This window comes from Argentina anserina, chromosome 3 (assembly GCF_933775445.1).
Source record: "Argentina anserina chromosome 3, drPotAnse1.1, whole genome shotgun sequence".
NCBI lineage: Eukaryota > Viridiplantae > Streptophyta > Magnoliopsida > Rosales > Rosaceae > Argentina > Argentina anserina.
Window position 1 is genome coordinate 22,202,913 of NC_065874.1, and position 23,380 is coordinate 22,226,292.

Consider the following 23,380-nt stretch of genomic DNA (forward strand, 5'->3'; position numbering starts at 1 on the left):
TTGTGATGTTGGGTGTGATGGTATGTAGTCTTTAGCATAGAATTTGTTGAATTGGGATAAAGTTTTGAAATGGGAAAGTTTTGGGCCATTTTTATTCATTTGGTTCAAACCCTTTTTAAAATTTTATATTATGTAATTCAAACAATGAAATTCTCGATTAATAGAATTCAAATATATTGAAATCTAATTCCCTTGATTTTATAAATTCTATGGAAACTTCAATTATAGTATCCAAACACACTGTTAGGGTTTAATTAAGTTCATGCATTTGGTGAACTTATTAAGAGGCTTTACATTTTTGACATTTTAACCACCGTTATTGTCCCAACCAACCCATGATTCTTTACTGTAAAATTGAGAATACTCGTATATAACAATTGACATCTGACTAGTATTTCGTCCCCTAACATGCATGGCTCTTTGGGTGAGATAGTAGCCACAAGTTATTCATTTGTGGAATGAAACCTGTATCCGGGTGCGTAACCCGCGACGATTTAGATGTAGACAAAAACCCTAGATCGAGACTTTCCTAGTTTGTGAAGCTATGAATTGTGGGAAATTGAGTGTTGAAGTAAGAAGACATGGTTACAACTTACAATTGATAGGAACCCAAGAGATGGAGGAAAATAAGTTATAGGAAATGCAACTTCTTTTGAAGGTGAAAAGGGAAAATAAAGCAATTGGTGTTACTGTCATTTTCTCTTTAATATTGAGTACATGCAGCTTAGTTGATATGAGGAAAAAATTACCATAGTAGAAAACTAATGGAGTAATTATATTGATAACGACAAAACTAGAGTTAGATTTTTGTGTTATATTCATATCTCTACCATTCATCTCTTACGACTCTACAAATAAATTATTTCCGCAAAATCTCACTGAAATTAGTGATGGTCAAAATAACAAACTGATTAATTCAATGAATCAACCAAATCAGTCAAACAAGAACTGTTAATGTATATAATTTTAAATGTCACGAGTTGGTATCATCAATTGCAATGGCCTAGAAACATTTTCAATCACTCATCGTTCCTTGTCTTCTACTTTCTCCTTCTTCAATCTCGAAACATCTTCAACTACCTAACTCCCTGTAATCTGTTTTTACTTGATGAATGAGGCCACTCCATTCCCTTCTCGGCAGCTTGCGCAGTGTCTCTATGACCCACTGCCGGGAAATCAAGTCAGGATCCCTAGCAAACGTGTACATTGTCAACAATGTTCTCAACTGCTATGCAAAATCCCAACATATGTGCCTTGCCCACCAATATTCGACGAAATGCCACAGAGGGACACTGTCTCTTGGAACACCGTTATCGCCGGACACGTCAACTGCGGCGAGCTGGAGGCAGCGTGGGAGGTGGCGAGGACCATGAGGAGATGCGGGTTTGGTCTCGTGGGTACACATTCGGAAGTTTACTCAAGGGCGTCGCTTGCGCGCTTCAGTATGATATCGGGCAGCAACTGCATTGCGTCGTGGTTAAGGTTGGGTACGAGAGTAATGTGTACTATGGGAGGTTCTTTCGGACATGTTTGCAATTGTGGGAGAGTTGGGGATGCGTTTGTGGTGTTCGACTCTCTGCCGCAGCACAACTCTGTGTAGTGGAATGCGCTGATTGCAGGGTACGTGCAAGCTGGTGATCGCCTTACGGCATTCCGGCTGTTAAAGTGTATGGAGCAGGAGGGTGTGCAGCTGGAGGACGGAACAGGTGCTCCCGTTTTGACATTGCTTGATGATGCTGAGTTTTACAAGTCGTTGGGGCAGGTGCATTGTAGGATTATCAAACATGGACTTGGTGAAAACACGGTCTGCAATGCCACAATAACTTCATATGCAGAATGTGGGTCAATAGAAGAGGCGGAAAAAGTTTTTGATGGTACTTTTGGTAAAAGAGATTTGGTGACATGGAACTCCATGCTAGCAGCGTACTTGCTTCACAAGAAAAACAACTTGCTTGCAAGCTCTTCTTGGAGATGCAGAGGCTTGGATTTGTACCAGATATCTACAGTTATACTAGCATCATTAGAATATATTCTGAAGAGTGATAGGAGCACTTTGTGCTACGTTCTTAATATGTTTTTACCTCTATTTGTACTTTGCTTAGCCCTTATTGTTGTAATATCGAGTCATTGAGTCACAATAGGAGTCTATGACGGTTATAGATGTGTATTTGTGCTTAAACGAGTTAAAAACGAAGAATTGGTCTAGAGTCCTAGTTTGAGTAGGAATCCTTATAGGACTAGGAAACCTAGTTGGATTAGGAGTCTTCATCTTTCTATGTTTTGGTCGCAATGGCGATATCTTGAGAGTCCTGTTTGCATTAGGAATCCTTGTTAGACTTGGAAACGTACCATTTTGGAAAGTCCTACTTGAACTCAAACTCTTATTACGAAACTTTCCTAAATGAACTTTTTTGTTCTAGTAACTTACTTGTTCTAGTAAGTTTCTTTTTTGCAAATTAGAAACTTTCCTAATCTAGTTGAGTTCATCTATTACATGTGTCTTTTTAAGACAACAAATGTCTAGATTAATATATGAATTTCGAAATGCATTATCTCTTCTTATTAATTTCGGTTTTTATTGTCAGATTTGCAGATATAATTTAAGGAATAAAAAGAGGAGTCCAGCCGTGCAAGACTCTTGAGGATTTATAGGAGTTCCATGCCGTGTAGGATAGGAAGAAGATAAGGCACGGTGTCACGCGCTGCACTCAAGGTTAGTGCAGGCGTGTATGTCAATGAAGGGCATTGACATTGTAAGTGGGGAAGGGTGTCATGAGCTGCACAAATGGCTGTGCCATCGTGACACTTCCTAGGCGCTATGCCGAAGAAATGGTGTCGAGCGACAAGCATGCAGGCTGTTTGCAAGGTGATTGGCTGTCAGTGGCATGTCTAGGTGGCAGTTTCGTAATTAAGACGAACGTCTAGGTTCGAAGCACTTAGGCTCGGAATTTGGGAAAAGTCTGAACACGAAAAATGTCCGGGACATCGAAAAGAGTTGAACGCACTTGACAGCATAATTTTATGAGCTTGTATGAATTAATTATGGAAGTTTCCCCTCCTCGGATATTTGATGTTTCCTCCTACCAAGTCTAGTTTTCTCCAATATGCTCTATAGGGGGGTACCTGGTGTCTGACTCTCCACCACCCTCGGTGCCGGCCTTATGGGGCACTAAGCGAGTCACTCCTGGGGGACCTTGGGGAACCTAGGGGCCGGGCGGATGTCACCAAAGAGTGGTGGCATGCGTTTCCATGAGTCAGGAAGTCTCATGGATAGTATTGGCCGGTAGGCCAAAATTGCGGGTCCATGCGGGTGGCGAGGTTCGTACGTGGGCGATCGTTATGCCAGCGGCATGGGCGAATGCGTGGGCTTAAGGAAGATGTGTCGGAACCCCGTGGTGCGCAATGGCCACGGAGTAAAGCGACGCCGGCATAGGTTAGGGGTTCGACCTTGCCCAAAGGAATGAGTTGTCAGCAAGCACGGACAGGCTACACCGTGCTAGAAAGAAGGAAGCCTATAGTGGGCAGATGCGGGCATGTGGCCTATGAAAGAGTATGCTGACAAGTTGGATGCGATGTTGGGATGATATGTGGGAGGCAAGCCGTGGAGGCGAGCCTCGCCCAACAAAGACAACACCTTGGGGCCGAGTTGCCCATATGATTATCCCCACGGGTGAAGTGTGGACAAAGGATGCCTATATGCCGAGTGAGCACAATGATGGATGCTCATGAGGCAAGTAACGTGCGCAAGCTTCCAATGGACGGTCAAATAGAAGGAAGCGAGGACCATCACGGTCTCGGCCTACTGTCATGCCGCCTGCTACGAGGTGCAAGGTGCACGCTTGTTAGTAAGGGGTTGGCATGGAAGCCTATCGGTTAGGCGAGTGTCATGGGAGTACTATGACACGAGGAAGCGATCGGTAAAGGGCTGGCATTGAAGCCTATCGGTTGGGCGAGTATCGTGGGAGTACCATGACACGAGGAAGCGATCGATATGTGGATGGCATTGAAGCCTATCGGTTGGGCGAGTGACATGGGAGCACCATGACACAAGGAAGTGATCGGTAAGTCACAAGTTGTGAGACTCATGTGTGAGTAGCTTTCGTTGGTGGAACCTCAGAAGTAAATAATGTAAGAGAGAAAGATCGGAATGACATGGGAGGCGCACAAGTAAGAAAAAGAAAGTTGGCATCAGGAATGGATGTTGAGTTAGGCTGGCCTTGGTTAAGAGTAACCTTGGCGCCGCACGGGTCATATTCCGCTGCGTAGTAAGTCGGCCCGTGACACACGACAAGGCTTGTGAAGGAAGGTAGAGGAAAACATGGAATCTGTGTGAAGCAAGGAGCTTGAAGATGAAGCTACTCACATTTTCAGCCCATATCCAAGAAGAAAAAGCAGTCCAATGCCGTGCTATCTAATTCATACATGGACCAGCCCATCCAGCCGTGTAACCCTAGAAAAACAAGGAGATAAGAGCTTGTTCTACAAGGAAAACAAGGGCAGCCATTCGATGCATTCATTGATGAGGTATCCTAGCCGTGTGTCACGGGCCGACTTTGCAAAGCACAAGTAGGACCGTGCGGCACTTGCTAATCGTTGAATGAGAAGCAAGTTAGCCAAATGAATACCTTGCAAGGGACAATGAAACCACACGATATTAATATAGGGCTAGCAACAAGCAAGAACACAATTTATATAATTGTAAGGGACAATCTCATGAACAAGTGAATGATCGAGTAGGCAACAAGAAATGATCTCACGGGGCACAGATGATTGAATAATTCCTCTCTTTATTGATGGTAAGACGTTAAGGGAGGCGCAAGTACATGTGCTTACCTATACTAGTTCCGTAGGCCAACCGTCGCCGCCTAGGAACCCCTCCCTATAATAGCATATTTTGCAAAACTAGACTTGACAGGGGGAAACATGGAACCTTCCCACCATGAGCCAACTTAATAAAGGAAATTACAGAAAATATAAATTACAATACTGCCACTAGCATGCAAGCAACCGGCCATAGGCATGACTCATGACCTTGGACAAGGTTGCTTGCGGCCTTACAAGTGCGGCCCCTAACATCCTCCCCCACTAAAGCTGTCGGCGCTCTCGACGACTGCCTTGGACTTGAAGTCTTCAATCTTCTGCTTGAACTTCTTTAGTGCTTCGACATTCTCCCAGCTGACTTCTTCATCTCCAAACCCCTTCCACTTCACCAAGTACTGCTGGCGCGGACGCTCTTGAACTGCTTGGTTACGCCCTGGACTCTTAAATGTGCTCACAACTCTTTCTGCTAGAATCTCCTCCACCTCCTTCAGCTTGGTTGATCTGATCTCCACATGCTCACGAACAGGATGGTTTCGGGCTTGATCTTCAAGGTCTGGCAGGTGCGGCTTGAGGTTGCTAACATGGAATACCGGGTGAACTTTCATCCACGGGGGTATGTCGATCTTGTATGAACACTTCCCCACCTTCGAAATCACAGGAAGCGGGCCTTCATATTTTCGAAACAACCGCCTATCTTTAGAGCGAAGAAATCTGAGTTGTTCGGGCAGCAACTTGACAAGGACCATGTCCCCCTCTTGGAACTCCCGGGGTTTACGGCCTTGATCTGCCCACTTCTTCATTCTCCCAGCCGCCTTCTCCAAGTAAGCTTGAGCAATCTCGGCATTGGCTTTCCATTCTTTGGTGAAGTTGAAGGCACGAGGATTCTTGCCTCTATACACCTCCTGCACTGTGTGAGGTAAGAGTGGTTGTTGGCCATTGACTACTTCAAAGGGACTCTTGTTGGTGGCGGAGCTCTTCTTTGAATTGAAACAAAATTGTGCCACATCGAGTAGCTCTACCCAGTTCTTCTGATTGGCATGGACAAAGTGCCTCAAATACTCCTCCAGCATGGAGTTAAATCTCTCAGTCTGTCCATCCGTTTGGGGGTGGTAACTCGAAGAGATGTTGAGTTCGGACCCAAGCAGCTTAAATAACTCCACCCAGAATGACCCTGTGAATCTGGTGTCTCTATCGCTGACAACATTGTGTGGTACTCCCCAGTACTTCACCACATGCTTGAAGAAAAGGGCCGCTGTGTCTTCGGCAGAGCAATGTTTTGGAGTTGGTACAAAGGTTGCATATTTTGAGAACCTGTCCACCACCACTAGGATGCCAGATAACTCTCCCACCTTAGGCAAATTGGTAATGAAGTCCAGGGAGACACTCTCCCATGGATGGCTTGGTACTGATAGTGGTTCCAGCAATCCCGGAGTCTTCTGTCGCTCCACTTTGTCTTGTTGGCATGTTAGACAAGTTCTTGTGTTCTCCATCACATCATCTCGCATTTGGGGCCAGTAATAGCCCTGCTTGAGTAGTGCGTGGGTTCTTTGCCACCCCGGGTTGCCTGCCCATAGAGTGTCATGGCATTCTCTCATTAACATCCTTTGTAATCCATCGGCTCGGGGAACATACATCCTCCCTCCTTTGGTCATCAATAGACCATTTTCCATCCAAAATCTACGGCTTTTCCCTTCTTTCACTAGCTTGACCAGAGCTTGAGCCACATGATCTTTCTCTAAGTTCTCCTTGACCCTTTCCTTAACATTTGTGGCTACCACACTGCCAGACATAGTAGCCAACATCCGAAGGGCAGCAAGGTCGGCCTTGCGACTGAGGGCATCTGCAACTTGGTTCGTGCTGCCCGCTTTGTACTCAAATTGGAAGTCGAACTCTGCGAGAAATTCTTGCCAACGGGCTTGCTTTGGTGTCAACTTTGGGTGTGTTAGGAAGTGACTAACCGCGGAGTTATCGGTCTTCACTACAAACTTCGACCCCAGTAGATAGTGTCGCCAAGTTCTCAAACAATGAATCACAACCAACATCTCTTTCTCATGCGCTGTGTATCTTCTCTCTACTGTTGAGAGCTTGTGGCTCTCGTATGCCACAGGGTGTCCTTGTTGCAATAAGACCCCGCCTAGAGCGAAGTCAGACGCATCTGTCTGCATTTCAAATGGCTTGTTTAAATCTGGCAGGGTAAGAACATGATCTTTCATAACAGCTTGCTTTAAGTTTTGGAAGGCCTTCTCGCAGCCTTCGCCCCAATTCCACACCACTCCCTTCTTCAACAGTTCGGTTAAGGGAGTTGTCTTTTCAGAGTACTTCTCAATGAACCGCCGGTAGTAATTGGCTAGTCCAAGGAAAGAGCGCAATTCCTTCACATTCTTGGGACTCTGCCACTCTTCAATGGCCCTTACTTTCTCCATATCCATCCTAATTCTTCCCCTCTCTATGATATGACCCAAGAACTTTATAGTATCTTGCGCGAAGGAGCACTTTTCTCGCTTCACATACAACTTGTTGTCTCGCAACCGTTGAAACACCACCCTCAAGTGTTCCACATGCTCTTTCAAAGTGGAACTATAAATCACAATATCGTCCAGATACACCACCACAAATCTATCCAACAGGTCACTGAGGACTTGGTTCATCAATGTGCAGAAGGTAACAGGTGCATTAGTCAATCCGAACGGCATTACCAGAAATTCAAAGGCTCCGTATCGGGTGACACATGCTGTCTTGTACTCATCCCCTTTTGCGATGCGGACTTGATGGTACCCCGAGCGAAGGTCTAGCTTTGTGAAGTACTTGGCACCACTGAGTTGGTCGAACAAGTCATTAATCAGGGGTATAGGGTACTTGTTCCTCACGGTGACCTTGTTGAGAGCTCGGTAGTCTACACACAATCGCAAAGTCCCATCATGTTTCTTCTGGAATAGTACCGGGGCGCCAAATGGTGACTTAGAAGGCTGAATGAAGCCTGCCTCCAATAGATCCCCAAGCTGCTTCCTCAATTCCGCCAACTCTGGAGGAGCCATCCTATATGGTGCCCTCGCAGGCGCTTTAGCCCCTGGGAGTAACTCGATCTCATGATCTACATTCCTCCTGGGTGGCAACTCTTTAGGTAACTCCGATGGCATCACATCTTTGTAGCTCTCTAAGATTCCCATGATCTCCTTTGGTACTATCTCATTCCCACTCCCATCTTTTATCAGGGGGACGACAACATATGTCGGTTCTTGGCGCTTCACGCCCTTCTTAAGTTGGAGGGCCGACAGAAGGCGAGGCTCACTTGGTGACACCACCTTGGCCGGCACAACACAGGGTCTCTCCCCCATTACTAACAGGTTTTGAGCATTAGGAATGGGAATGGCTTTGTTTTCCAGCATGAATTCCATCCCCAATATAACGTCGAAATCGTCCATCTGCACAACCACCAAATCTGTCTTTCCTTCCCAATTACCCAACTTCAGGCGCACCCCTTTTGACAACCCTACAGTGGGTGAGGGTGAGGAGTTAACTGCTTTCATATGGCCCATGTCTTTCTCGTACTCCAACCCCAGCCTTCGTGCTTCCATTTCCGATATAAAGTTGTGGGTAGCGCCAGTGTCTATCATCACACTCTTGGCGACCTTCCCATTTATGCTTCCCTCTACGAACATTAGGCCCTTGGGTAAGAGCTTCTTTGTCACAGAGGGCTGCCTTTCAACCGCATTCAGGAATTTCAATGCCCCCATGTGGCTATGTTCTTCTACCTCCTCTTGTCGATCCTCATTCTCCTTTGCTGAAATCTGGGCTTGTAGAGCTGACAAAGCAGTCTTGTGAGGACACTCATTTACTCTATGAGGTCCCCTACATAAGAAGCATGATAAGGGTCTTGGGGTGAAGCCAGCAGAGTTAAATGGGCGTGGAGTAAACACCCCTGTTGAGACTGCTGGCTTGGAGGAAGCTGTGTCTCTCACATTGCTAAATCTTTTATCTGTTCCTCCAGAATTTGAAAATCTTGACTCCCCTCCCCCACTTTTGCTTTGTCCTGGTCTCACGCTTCGATTGACGTTCACATTCGCAAAAGATGAGTTTCTTCTTGCAGAGTTTTCTTCGAATGTGTAGTCAGTTAATCTTTCAGCTGCCGCTTAAGCGGAGGCCAAATCTTGGACCCTTTGTCTTTGAAGCTCCGTTCTAGCCCATGGCTTTAATCCCTCGAGGAAATAGAACAACCGATCTTTCTCGGACATGTCTGGGAGATCAAGCATGATCATGGAGAATTTGTTCACAAACTCTCTAATGTTGTTGGTGTGTTTCAACTCCCTCAATTGCCTTCTTGCAATGTAATCCACGTTCTCTGGAAGGAATTAAGTTTTAAGTTCCTTCTTGAGGTCTTCCCATGTTTCGATGGAGCAAACCTTCCTCTGAATATCATTGTATTTTGTTCTCCACCATAATTTGGCATCCCCTGACAAATACATTGTTGCCATGTTTAACTTCACCTCTTCCGAGTCAGCTTTTACGGCTCGGAAATAATGCTCCATATCAAAGAGGAAATTCTCAAGCTCCTTGGCATCTCTTGGCCCTCCATAAGCTTGAGGTTCCGGTATCTTGACCTTCCTGTAGTCCGTCACAGGTTGGTTGTCCATCACACGGATGGTTAGATTGAGCTTAGTGTTCATCTCCATCAGCTCGTTTTTGAATGCATCGATGGTGGCTCGGACGTCATCCGCCATAGTGTCCATCGTCACACGTAAAGTGTCGAGGGCATCACTCATCGCCCCCAATTGTTCCAGTGAGGCAGCGCCTTGCTATTCCTCATATCTTGCCCTTCTCTTGGGCGTTTCCATCTCTAGGGCCGTAACCCGTGCTTCCAACTCTTCAAAACCTTCTCTTGCTCCTCCCCTGGGAGCTTCACCATTTTCTAGGGCCGCAACTCGGTCCCTTAACCCCTCAAGGTTCTCCACCCGTGTCACCAACCTTTCTAGGTCGACACGGTCCAGCATGGAGGTAATGTCAATCAATCTATCCGGGACTCCCGCAAGTTCACCGAGTTGCTGATCATAAAAATCGAATCGTTGTTGGTTGGTCATTCTTCCCGTCATCGCAAGAGCCTTGAGCCAAGCCGGCTCTGATACCAACTGTCACGGGCCGACTTTGCAAAGCACAAGTAGGACCGTGCGGCACTTGCTAATCGTTGAATGAGAAGCAAGTTAGCCAAATGAATACCTTGCAAGGGACAATGAAACCACACGATATTAATATAGGGCTAGCAACAAGCAAGAACACAATTTATATAATTGTAAGGGACAATCTCATGAACAAGTGAATGATCGAGTAGGCAACAAGAAATGATCTCACGGGGCACAGATGATTGAATAATTCCTCTCTTTATTGATGGTAAGACGTTAAGGGAGGCGCAAGTACATGTGCTTACCTATACTAGTTCCGTAGGCCAACCGTCGCCGCCTAGGAACCCCTCCCTATAATAGCATATTTTGCAAAACTAGACTTGGCAGGGGGAAACATGGAACCTTCCCACCATGAGCCAACTTAATAAAGGAAATTACAGAAAATATAAATTACAATACTGCCACTAGCATGCAAGCAACCGGCCATAGGCATGACTCATGACCTTGGACGAGGTTGCTTGCGGCCTTACAAGTGCGGCCCCTAACACCGTGCATACATGGACCGGCTCATCAAAACCCTAGCAGCCTCTCCTCTCCTCCTTCCTCTATAAAAGGCACGGCCTCCCTCACAATTCATCATCTCCATTCTTTCACAAACAAGCCGAAATTCTGCCCAAACACATCTAGAAAATTCAAGCCACAAATCTTCATCCATCACCACCAAACCGTGCTCATCTTCCTCCTCTTCCAAATCGAAATCATCCTTGCTTCATCCTTCAAGGTTTCTAATGTGTGATTCATCCATGGCTTGTAATTGATCTTTGGGTTTTCAGAAATTTTCGAATTCATTGTATGATTACTTGGATGTTATTTTCGGTTTTATATATGAAGAGCATAAATTCAGACTTATTTGGTTTTATGTTTTGATTGTATAAACTCATGAAAGATGTATGTATGCCGTGTGTTATGAATTAGGGCAGTAGGATTTTCGAAATTAATTTAGGTTTTATTTTGATTTATTCCATGAACTTGTACATCTAAATCAATGCTTGGGAAGCCAAGGCCATGGTTCTCCTAGGGTTGCGATTTCATTTACCAACGTGTTGTTTAATTGAGTACGCGCTTCGTGTTTCAATTATTGATACTTGTTTAGGGTTGTGATAGTTCTAGGAATTTGCATGCTCAATCAAGATGAGTGACGCCATGCTTACTTACATGTCTCCAATTCGAACGCTTCGTTATGTTGAACTCTTTTTAGCATATGTTTAGGATTGAACGCTTCGTTGATTCTAAATAATTAAGAAGTCTTTAACGATTAGATGAACCGCTTCAGACTCTAATTATAATTGGAATTGAAATGGACTTATAAAGAATCGAAAATACTTGCTGTCTATATGTTGTTCTATGCGTGTCATACATGTTTCTTGAGTAGAATTCGTGTTTTGGTTATTTGATGAGTGGTAGATCAATTGTATATAAGTAATTTAGGATTTATTTTAAGTTGTAGTTTTAGAATCCAAATCAAATCCCCCAATAACATGATAAGTTTTGAGGCCCTTTTGATTTCCCGACTGAACGAACTCTACTTATTTTATACTAACGATGATGTTTTTCAGGGTATTTTATAGACGTTCTAACAAAACGCTCTATCATTTTGGCGCCGTTGCCGGGGAATTGATTAATTCTCAATGCTTTGAAGTGTTACTATTGTGTTATATTGCGAATTGTATAAGTGTATATTGGTTTATATGTTTCTGTGAATAGTAACCGTAAATGAACAGTAATTCGAAATTCAGACAAAAAAAAAATATTTTTTTCTTTGTATGTTAAGTTGTTATTTGTTATATTGTTGTATTAGTATGCCTATAGGAAACTTGTTACACATAGTGAATTTTTATATTTTTATTTTATTTTATTTTATTTTTTAGGAAGCTAAATGTTTATTTATGCTTAGTTTATTGTAAGTTATAAGGTGAACGGAATATGTAAAGTTCATTTTGATAATATTAGCCTTAACCCTCCATTTGTACCTTGCAAAAGTCACTTGGGATTGAGGGCGGCTTTTATTAACACTTTGGAGCCAGTCTAACACACAAAGTTATTCCGAGCTGAGTAAGGGGCTATGCTATTTTCATTACCCTGGTTCAAGGTTTACAAAATTGGATCTCAGATGCCCATAGACTGACATACATCTCGGTGATGGAGTCGATTGGGAAAGCATCATTTTGAGGTTGTGGCCCCCGTGGTGTCCAACAAATGAGTCCTGCCTTGTGACTATCTCTGATTCTAGCTATCCAGCCTTCTGAAACAAAGGAATGAATTTGTGTCTAGACGACGTACTTAGGCCGCACGTCCACTTCGCTTTATAACTTAGAAAATAACTTAGATGTATATAGTTTCAAAAGAAATGATATTCTAATTTTTATGGTATATCGGATAAAGCAAGACCCTTACCTTGGGCTGTTTCAGTCCATTACACAGTTAGCTCCTCTGCTCCACGTACGTTAAAAGTTAGGATTGTGTGTGAATAATATCAATTAAACTTAGTTATACTCCTACACTTGTACATTACGAAACATAGTAGAAATAAAGAGAAAGAAACAAAATTTTGTAAAAGAAAGAAAGAAGAGGAAATAAATTTTGTAAAAAGAAAGTGAAAATTGAAGTTTATATTTACTTATACTTGTATTTCATATCTTGTAAAGATACTAATATATGTGTTCTTTTCAGGCTAATGAATGTCCAAGATTAGTGGTTGGTCCGAAGAGATTAGTGCGCGCCTGAAAAGAATTCAGCCTTCATCCCAGTTTGATAATATTTCCAGTGAATCAGATTCATTTCACGAAGAGAAAGAGTTTGGGTCCATTTCGCTATTTCCAAGTGCATCAAGTTGTCGTGGGCTTAATCCTTTGTTCTTTGAGGATCCGGAGTTGGAATTGTTGACAAGCCTATTTCCATTGGCCCAGTTGAATTTTAATCTACCTGATCCAAAACCTGAAGTTCAAGAAGAAGTAATGGCATCAGTTAGAGAACAAAATGGTCAAGTTGAAGGAGCAGTTGGTGGGAGATAGTCCTCTAACATTGCATATCTTGTCCCAGAGGAGGGCAAGACTAGTGACTTTTTTTGAAGAGTGGATTTCTGCACCATTTGCCCAAGTTTCATGGTCTTTCTGGTGAGGATCCTAATCAACATCTCACCCTGTTCCAGTTTAACTGCGAGACTATGTGCCCAAGAGGAGCAGACATTCAGATTGTGAAGATGAGAGCTTTTCCTTACTCATTGGAGGACCGTGCTCATAAATGATTATTTGAGGTGCTAGCTGGTAGGATCACTTCTTGGACTACCATGGAGAACGAATTTCTATCCAAATATTTCCCATCTTCAAGAGTTACTCATATAAGGAAGCAGATCACTGGTATAAAGCAAGGGCCAGATGAGTCGTTTTACAACTACTATGAGAGATTCAGGTCTCTTATAGCATCATGGAATAAGGGAAGGTTTTTTTCTTCAATACTTTTATGAAGGCCTTCTACAAATGGAAAGAGAGTTCTTTGATTCAGCTGCTGGTAGATCGTTCTTGGACAAGAGCAACGTAATGGCAAAATATCTTTTGGAGAAGAGACAAATGAATAACCAACAGTTTGGGATATCTGCAAGTGCTACACGGCAGGTGGATGAGACTCACTCCAGTTCGAACTCTACTCTAGAGGACAAGGTAGACAAGTTGTCCAAGATGATGAGCCATTTCATGAAGACTAGTGGAGCTCAAGTTTTTGGAATATGTACGAAGGGGCACCCTACTGATCAGTGTCTTCAAGTTGCATCTAGTGGAGGGTATGAGGAAGTCAATGCCCTTGGTTATCAAGGAGGTCAGAGGTACAACCCATATTCAAACACCTATAATCCTGGCCTACGTGATCATCCTAACTTTTGGTGGTCCAACAATGAGAATGTACTAAGGCCACATCAGAATGCTATGCAGTTTGGGCCTTGTCCGGCTGGTTTGTTTAGACCACAAGTTCCACTACTCAATGTTCCACCTCCAAACGTGGTTGCTGCTCCTAATTATGATGAATTGTTGAAATCTTTAGCTGCTGGGCAAAGTCAGTTGAACACTGTTACTCAAACTTTGGTGGTGGGTCAACAAGCAAATAACAAGGACATTGCAGAGCTGAAAACGCATATGGGCCAGGTAGTGGACTTCATGGGCCGATTTTCTGAGCAAGGGAAGCTGGCTAGTGGTGTCATACCCAACCCAAGAAATGAGCAAGCCCAAGCTATCATGACAGGAGTGGGCTTGAGCTTAAAGAGAGACCTAGTATTGCAAAGAAGGCCCAAACGACCCATGATGTAGCCCTTGAGAGTGAAAGTGACGAAATTTCCTTGAACAAGGACTTGGAGAAAGATCCAGCTACCTCCAAGAAGGAGATGGTACCGTCCCATGATGCACCCAAAGATATGATTGCTAACTCAAGTGATTTAGTTAAGACTAATCCCATTTCATGGGTACCTTTCCCTTATAGATTTGCAAAGAGCAAGAAGGATAAATCAGATGAGGAGGTGTTAGAAGTCTTTAGGAAGGTGGAAGTTAACCTTCCATTGTTGGAGTGCATCAAGCAAATTCCCAAGTATGCGAAATTTCTAAAGGAGCTTTGCACTTCAAGAAGAAAGACTAAGGAGGAGAAGGTAGTGATGATGAATGAGACAGTTTCAGTTGTCATCCAAAGGAAGCTACCCCCTAATATGAAGGACCCGAGAAGTTTCTCTGTCCCATGCAAAATTGGTAACACGTTATTTGAAAATATTATGCTTGATCTAGGTGCTTCAATAAATTTTATGCCATATAATGTTTATCAATCACTAGGATTAGGACCTTTAAACAATGATAACGTGATAATTCAATTAGCTGATCGATCTAACAAGTACCCTAAGGGGTATGTTGAGGATGTCCTTGTGCAGGTCAGTCACTTGATTTTTCCTGCAGATTTTTATGTGCTAGACATGGAGGTATCGCCCTTGGAGACAACTCCATTGCTTTTGGGGAGACCGTTCATGAGGACTGCTAGGACTTGTATCGATGTATCAAATGGGAGTTTATCAATGGAATTCGATGGAGAAGTTATCAGCTTCAATGTTTTTGAGGCTATGAAATACCCAGTTTCTGATCTTAACTCGTGCTCTTCTATTGATGTTATTGATTCTATTGCACAAGTTATGTCAGAAACGTTGGAAGCATAGCAATTAGCTATGGAGCAAGGGACCTGATTTGACAAGCATGGCGACTGTGTCCCAAGAGAGGAGTGGGCTGATCTTGAGCCCGAGATTTTCGAGATTGTCAATGAGCTTGAAGCTCAACCATACAAAAGGTATCCCTCTTTCTTGTCAATTCTCATTTCCACTAACAAATTGTTACCATCTGTGGTTCAGGCCCCAAAGTTTGATTTGAAGCAGCTTCCAGATCATTTGAAATATGTGTACCTTGGAAATGATGATACTCTACCAGTTATTGTGTCATCAACGCTGAGTGAGCAGTAGGAAGCTAGATTGATTGATGTGCATAAGAGAAACAAGACCGCTATTGGATGGATTTTGGCGGATATCAAGGGAATAAGCCCTACAAGTTGTGTTCATAGGATACTACTAGAGGATGGCGCCAAGCCTACACGTGATTCTCAGAGGAGATTGCACCCACCAATGATGAAAATCGTGAAAGATGAGGTGATCAAGTTGCTTGATTGTGGAGTGATCTATCCTATCTCGGACAGTCGATGGATATCACCAGTGCAAGTTGTGCCTAAGAAGAGTGGGGTGACTGTTGTGAAAAATGAGGCAAATGAGTTAGTACCCCAGAGATTGGTGACTGGTCATAGGATGTGCATTGATTATAGGAAGCTGAATGCTACAACACGCAATGATCACATGCCTTTCCCGTTCATGAACCAGATGTTGGAAAGATTAGCCAGGCACGAGTTATTTTGTTTTCTAGATGGGTATAGTGGCTACAAGCAGATATGCATTCATCCGGAAGATCAGGAGAAGACGACATTTACATGTCCATTTGACACTTTTGCCTATCGACGCATGCCATTTGGGTTGTGCAACGCACCAGGTACGTTTCAGCGATGTATGCTTGCTATTTTCTCTGACTTTATCGAAAATATCATTGAGGTCTTTATGGATGATTTTAGTGTATATGGAAAAGACTTTGTTGCATGTTTAGATAATTTAGAGTTAATCTTGAAAAGGTGTGTAGAAACTAACCTTTTGCTTAATTGGGAAAAATGCCATTTCATGGTTAATCAAGGGATAGTTTTAGCACATATTGTATCTGCTAAGGGTATTGAGGTAGACAAGGTTAAGGTTGATATTGTGCATCACTTACCCTTTCCCACAACTGTGAGAGAGGTTCGTTCTTTCCTTGGTCATGCAGGATTTTATAGGAGATTCATCAAGGATTTTTCCATGGTGACGAGACCTATGTGTACCCTATTGCAGAAAGATGTGCCGTTCATATGGGATGATGCATGTGAGAAAGCGTTTGTGAAGTTGAAGGAGTTGTTGACTAGTGCACCCATCATTTGTCCTCCGGATTGGAACTTGCCCTTTGAATTGATGTGTGATGCTTCAGATTTTGCAGGTGGGGCGGTGTTGGGCCAAAGAAGAGAAAAGAAGCCCGTAGTGATCTACTATGCGTCCTGGACTCTCAACGAGGCCCAGATGAATTATTCGACTACGGAAAAATAACTTTTGGCTGTAATCTTTGCTTTGGAGAAATTTCGATCATATCTTTTGCATTCTAAAGTTGTTATGTATTCTGATCATGCAGCCTTAAGATATTTGATGACAAAGAAGGATGCTAAGCCCAGATTCATCCGGTGGATACTGTTGATTCAAGAGTTTGACCTTGAGATTCGAGACAAGAAGGGAAGTGAGAATGTGGTGGCTGATCATTTGAGTAGGATCGTGCGAGATGAGGAAAGAGAGCCACTACGTGAGACTTTCCTAGATGAGCAACTCTTTGGGATGGAGGTAAGTGTGCCTTGGTATGCCGATATTGTCAATTATTTAGTTACTAAGGACTTTCCTCGTACACTTTCGCATGCTAATAATGCTAAATTGAAGAAAATAGCTAGATACTATATTTGGGATGAACCGTATTTATGGAAACAATGTAGTGATCAAGTCATTAGGAGATGTGTCCCAGAGAATGAACATAGGTCGATTCTTAACTTCTGTCATAGTGAGGCATGTGGAGATCATTTTGGGCCTCTTAGAACAACTTTGAAGGTGTTGGAATGTGGTTTCTATTGGCCTACTATTTTCAAGGATGCATACTTGTTTTGTGTTTCTTGTGATAGGTGTCAACGGACAGGTAATATTGGTAAGAGAGATCAAATGCCTTTATCCCCTATCATAATTGTCGAAATTTTTGATGTATGGGGCATTGATTTCATGGGTCCATTTCCTTCATCTAGAGGTTTCTTCTATATCTTGTTAGCTGTTGATTATGTGTCGAAGTGAGTGGAAGCAAAGGCCACCAGGACTAATGATTAGAAAGTGGTTGCAGGTTTCTTGAGAACTAACATATTTTGCAGGTTTGGAGTACCAAGAGTTTTGATTAGTGATGGAGGTTCTCAACTCTGCAACTAGACAATTGAGGCATTGCTCAAGAAGTATGGAGTAACCCACAAGGTTTCGACACCATATCATCCTCAAACAAGTGGCATGGCAGAAGTGTCCAACAGAGAGATCAATGGAATTCTGGAGAAAACTGTAGGTCCAACAAGAAAGGATTAGAGTGATCGATTGGACGATGCATTATGGGCCTATAGGACTGCGTACAAGACGCCTATTGGGATGTTACCATTCAGATTGGTGTATGGGAAGGCATGTCACCTTCCAGTGGAGTTAGAGCACAGAGCATGGTGGGCGGTGAAGACATTCAATATGGACAAGGATGCAGCCGGTCTTCATAGGAAATTGCAGCTCAATGAGCTTGAGGATATACGAAATGACGCCTATGATGCTGCATGGATTTATAAGGAGAAAACGAGAGCTTATCATGACAAGATGATTCGTGGGAAAGAGTTTGTAGTTGGTCAAAAAGTTCTTTTATTCCATTCTAGACTTAAACTTTTTCCTGGCAAATTACGTTCTCGTTGGGTTGGTCCATTTGTTGTTACTAATGTGTTTGCTCATGGTGCTATTGAAATTAAAAGTGACAAAAAAAGTCAGACGTTCAAGGTGAATGGGCATCAACTTAAGCCCTACTATGAACCTTTCGAGGAGCACACGTATGAGGAGACAAGTGTTAGAGATGCGCCAAAAGAAGTATGAGCATGAGAGAGTCTAGGCTGTGAGACTTTAAAACTCAAGCGCTACATGGGAGGCAACCCATTTCAACTGTACCTGTGGAGGAGTCATCTACGAGAAATTGCATTTTCTTAACCCTTCACTCTTATGGTTGAATTGTATATGTGTTTGATGTGTGATCTTAGTCTATACTTATGAATTACATTCTAATTATTGAGCTTACATTGAGGACAATGTAATTTTCTATGTGTGGGGTAGGGTTGCATGATCATTGTTTGCTGATTTTTGCTTTGATTTCATGATATAAACGAAAAAAGAAAACAAAATCGAAAAAAATGTTTGAAAATCGAAAAAAAATGTGTTGTTTTGAGTCTTAGGATGCCCCTAAAGTCTAGGATGATTATGTCTCTAAATGCATAGATGATGGTTTTGCATTCCATAAGAATTGAATTGTAAGTTTCATTGATAATGTGGATTTGGTATGAACATGTGAGATTTTGATTGAATGTAATATGACATACATGTTTGGTTAGTTTAAGTCCATAACAACCTGTAAGTTTTTGAGCCTATATATGCTTTCTTCTTGAGTGATAATATGAAATTTCGTGGTTGTTATATGAACCTCATTATTCTTTGCATATTCAATGACTGTGCCATAGCTTTTAATGGACTCTAGAATTTACTATAACTCATCTTTTGTGATTGTTGAAACTTTTTAAGTCATAAAATGCTCTGATTTTGAAAGGGATTTATGGATCATTTCTAGGAATACCACCACTTTAGCCAAACAACCATGTATCTCTATATGTGCCATGTTTGGGACCCCTTAGTTGAACCTCATTTGAGTCTACATTGAGCTTTTTGTTAATCATCTATATTATCTCCATGCTTAGTATAGTTACCTCTACCTTGTCCTATAGACTTGGCAGAACTTTTGTTGAGACGCTTATGTGATGATGTTTGAAATAAGTGTGGGGTGGAAGACATGAAAAAAAAAGTATGAACAAAGAGCTTTTAAGCATGCCGAAAAAAAAATGATTGAAAAAGAAAAAAAATGTGTATAGAATTCGGCAATACAAGAAAAGAAAAGAAAATATGTTGTCTTCCATTTGTGATTTGGAGTGGAGTTGTAATTGAAGGTCTAAAAATGTTTATTTGACCTTTGTCCATGTTCACTTTGTGGTTAAAATGATGATTGGACCGAACTTGTGATATTTGGCCCTTGATGGTGTGGTGTCATAAGAATGGTGTTTACTCTGCTCAGTCTATAGGATTACCTTTGTGATTCTTTGATATTCCATGCCTTTAGCTAAGCCTAAACATTGACTGTATCAAATGATCCTAATTATTCTTAAAATGAGCAAATCTTGGTTTGTGGAGATGATCACAAGAGTTGAGCATATGGTTTTGGTCCATTTGTGCACTTAGTTGTTAAATGAGGTTTTCCTTTTGTTATTCACAAAGTGCTTTCATTTGTTTAAATATGCAAACTATTTGATGCTTTATTATCATTTCTCTTGCATATATTTGTGTGTGAATTATAACCATGAATCTGAGTGAAAAGAAGAGAGTATGCCTTGTGAGGAGGATTGAATTGACTAAACATGTTATGTGTCTATTGTCTCATTTCTTACTTATTCATACTATGAAGCATGTTTATGAAACTTGGAATTTATGTGCTTACATTCAAATGCTTAACTTGAAAGCTATGTGGTTTGAGATTCTGAGACAATCATTTAGGGGAAATAGTGTTTTGTGTAGGTTTGTTTTGTTTTGCTAAGGGACTAGCAAAAGCCAATGTGGGGTAGTTGATAAGAGCACTTTGTGCTACGTTCTTAATATATTTTTACCTCCATTTGTACTTTGCTAGCCCTTATTGTTGTAATATCGATTCATTGAGTCACAATAGGAGTCTAGGACGGTTGTGCATGTGTATTTATGCTTAAACGAGTTAAAAACAAAGAATTGGTCTAGAGTCCTAGTTTGAGTAGAAATCCTTATAGGACTAGGAAACCTAGTTGGATTAAGAGTCTTCATCTTTCTACGTTTTGGTCGCAGTGGCGATATCTTGAGAGTCTTGTTTGCATTAGGAATCCTTGTTAGACTAGGAAACGTACCATTTTGGAAAGTCCTACTTGAACTCAAACTCTTATTACGAAACTTTCCTAAATGACATTTCTTGTGCTAGTAACTTACTTGTTCTAGTAAGTTTCCTTTTTGCAAATTAGAAACTTTCCTAATCTAGTTGAGCTCATCTATTACATGTGTCTTTTTAAGACAACAAATGTCTAGATCAAGACATGAATTTCGAAATGCATTATCTCTTCTTATTAATTTTGGTTTTTATTTTCAGATTTGAAGAGATAATTCAAGGAATAAAAAGAGGAGTCCAGCCGTGCAAGACTCTTGAGGATTTATAAGAGTTCCATGCCGTGTGGGATAGGAAGAAGATAAGGCACGACAAGGCTTGTGAAAGAAGCTAGAGGAAAACATGGAATCCGTGTGAAGCAAGGAGCTTGAAGATGAAGCTACTCACGTTTTCAGCCCATATCCAAGAAGAAAGAGCAGTCCAATGCCGTGCTATCCAATTCATACGTGGACCAGCCCATCTAGCTGTGTAACCCTAGAAAAATAAGGAGATAAGAGCTTGTTCTACAAGGAAAACAAGAGCAGCCATTCGATGCATTCATTGATGAGAAACCCTAACACCGTGCATACATGGACCGGCTCATCAAAACCCTAGTAGCCTCTCCTCTCCTCCTTCCTCTATAAAAGGCACAGCCTCCCTCACAATTCATCATCTCCATTCTTTCACAAACAAGCCGAAATTATGCCCAAACACATCCAGAAAATTCAAGCCACAAACCTTCATCCATCACCACCAAACCGTGCTCATCTTCCTCCTCTTCCAAATTGAAATCATCCTTGTTTCATCCTTCAAGGTTTCTAATGTGTGATTCATCCATGGCTTGTAATTTATCTTTTGGTTTTCTGAAATTTTCGAATTCATTGTATGATTACTTGGATGTTATTTTCAGTTTTATATATGAAGAGCATAAATTCAGACTTATTTGGTTTTATGTTTTGATTGTATAAACTCATGAAAGATGTATGTATGCCGTGTGTTATGAATTAGGGAAGTAGGATTTTCGAAATTAATTTAGGTTTTATTTTGATTTATTCCATGAATTTGTACATTTAAATCAATGCTTGAGGAAGCCAATGACATGGTTCTCCTAGGGTTGCGATTTCATTCACCAAAGTGTTGTTTAATTGAGTATGCGCTTCGTGTTTCAATTATTGATACTTGTTTACGGTTGTGATAGTTCTAAGAATTTGCATGCTTAATCAAGATGAGTGACGCCATGCGTGCTTACATGTCTCCAATTCGACTTAATGTGCTTATGTGCTACTTTGTTGTTTAACTAGAACGCTTCGTTATGTTGAACTCTTTTTAGCATATGTTTAGGATTGAACGCTTCGTTGATTCTAAATAATTAAGAAGTCTTAACGATTAGATGAACCGCTTCGGACTCTTATTAGAATTGGAATTGAAATGGACTTATAAAGAATCGAAAATACTTGCTGCCTATATGTTGTTCTATGCGTGTCATACATGTTTCTTGAGTAGAATTCGTGTTTTGGTTATGTGATGAGTGGTAGATCAATTGTATATAAGTAATTTAGGATTTATTTTAAGTTGTAGTTTTAGAATCCAAATCAAATCCCCCAATAACATGATAAGTTTTGAGGCCCTTTTGATTCACCGGACTAAACAATCCCTACTTATTCTATACTAACGATGATGTTTTTCAGGGTATTTTATAGACGTTCTAACAAAACGCTCTATCAAAGAGATGCAAAAGAATCATGGAGATCATTTCACGGGCTGGTCATAAAAAGGGGACTGGAAAAATGTGGACCAATCTCTAATGCGTTGGTTGCTATGTATCTCAAGTCAAGTAACAGTTCCATGGAGAAGCACTAGAGATTTTTAAATCCATGGTATTAAGGACCGTGTTCCTTGGAACTCCATTTTGACTGGGTTTTCACAGAATGCGTAGAATGTGGATGCCTTGAGATTATTTGGGGATATGAGATATAGTGAGGTGGACGTTGATCATTATGCCTTCTCTGCCATTCTTCGGTCTTGTTCTGATTTAGGAACCCTGAACCTGGGTCAGCAGGCTCATGCCTTGACAATTAAATCCGGGCTTGAAGCCAATGAGTTTGTAGCCAGTTCTTTGATCACTATGTATTCTAAGTGCGGCATCATTGATGATGCTAAGTATCATTTGATGAGACCATAAGACAGCTCTATCACTTGGAATTCAATCATTTTTGGACATGCACAAAATGGGCAGGGATATGTTGCCCTAGACCTCTTTTCCCAGATGATACTTGATCACATAACAATCGTGGCTCTGTTAACTGCTTGTAGGTTTGGTTGAACAAGGATGCAACATTCTAAAGTCCAAGAATTCTAAATATGGAATTGCACCACGAATGGAGCATTATGCTTGTGCAGTAGATCTCTACGGGCGTCTGTGCGTCTAGATATGGTAAAAGCGATGATTGAAGAAATGCCATTTGAACCGGACGCAATGGTGGGGAAGACTTTATTGGCTGCCTGCAGGGCTTGTGGCAATATTGAATTAGCAAGTCAAGTAGCAGACTATCTTCTAGTGCTAGAGCCCGAAGAGCACGGCACATATATTCTTCTTTCTGACATGTATGGACATCTTAAAAGGTCGGATGCTAAGCTAGTGTAAAGAAGCTTATGAGGGAAAGGGGTGTTAGGAAAGTCCCTAGTTGGAGTTGGATAGAACCAAATAATGAAGTGCATGCATTCAAAGCTGAAGATCATTCACACCCTCAGTGTGAAGAGATATATGTTGTATTGAGAATCTTATTGAACGAAATCAAAAGGCTGGACATTACTGTACACACTTTGGGTGAGGACGATGATGATGGAATAAGAATTAGATATATGTAGTTGCTCAATGCACCATTTGCTAACTTTCAGAGGAAGGACTTCCAATTTAATGGGTATTTTGCTACGTCCTAAATTATGCCTGGATAGGTAGTACTTTCAACCTCTTTCTGGCCAACGAAAGACGACTTTAGTGCC

At 41.7% G+C, this 23,380-nt stretch overlaps 1 pseudogene; it reads left to right on the forward strand.

The window, feature by feature from the left end:
• The first annotated feature begins 1,112 nt into the window (after positions 1-1,112).
• LOC126787246 (putative pentatricopeptide repeat-containing protein At3g25970) lies at positions 1,113-23,245 on the forward strand (annotated as a pseudogene).
• The last annotated feature ends 135 nt before the right edge of the window (positions 23,246-23,380 follow it).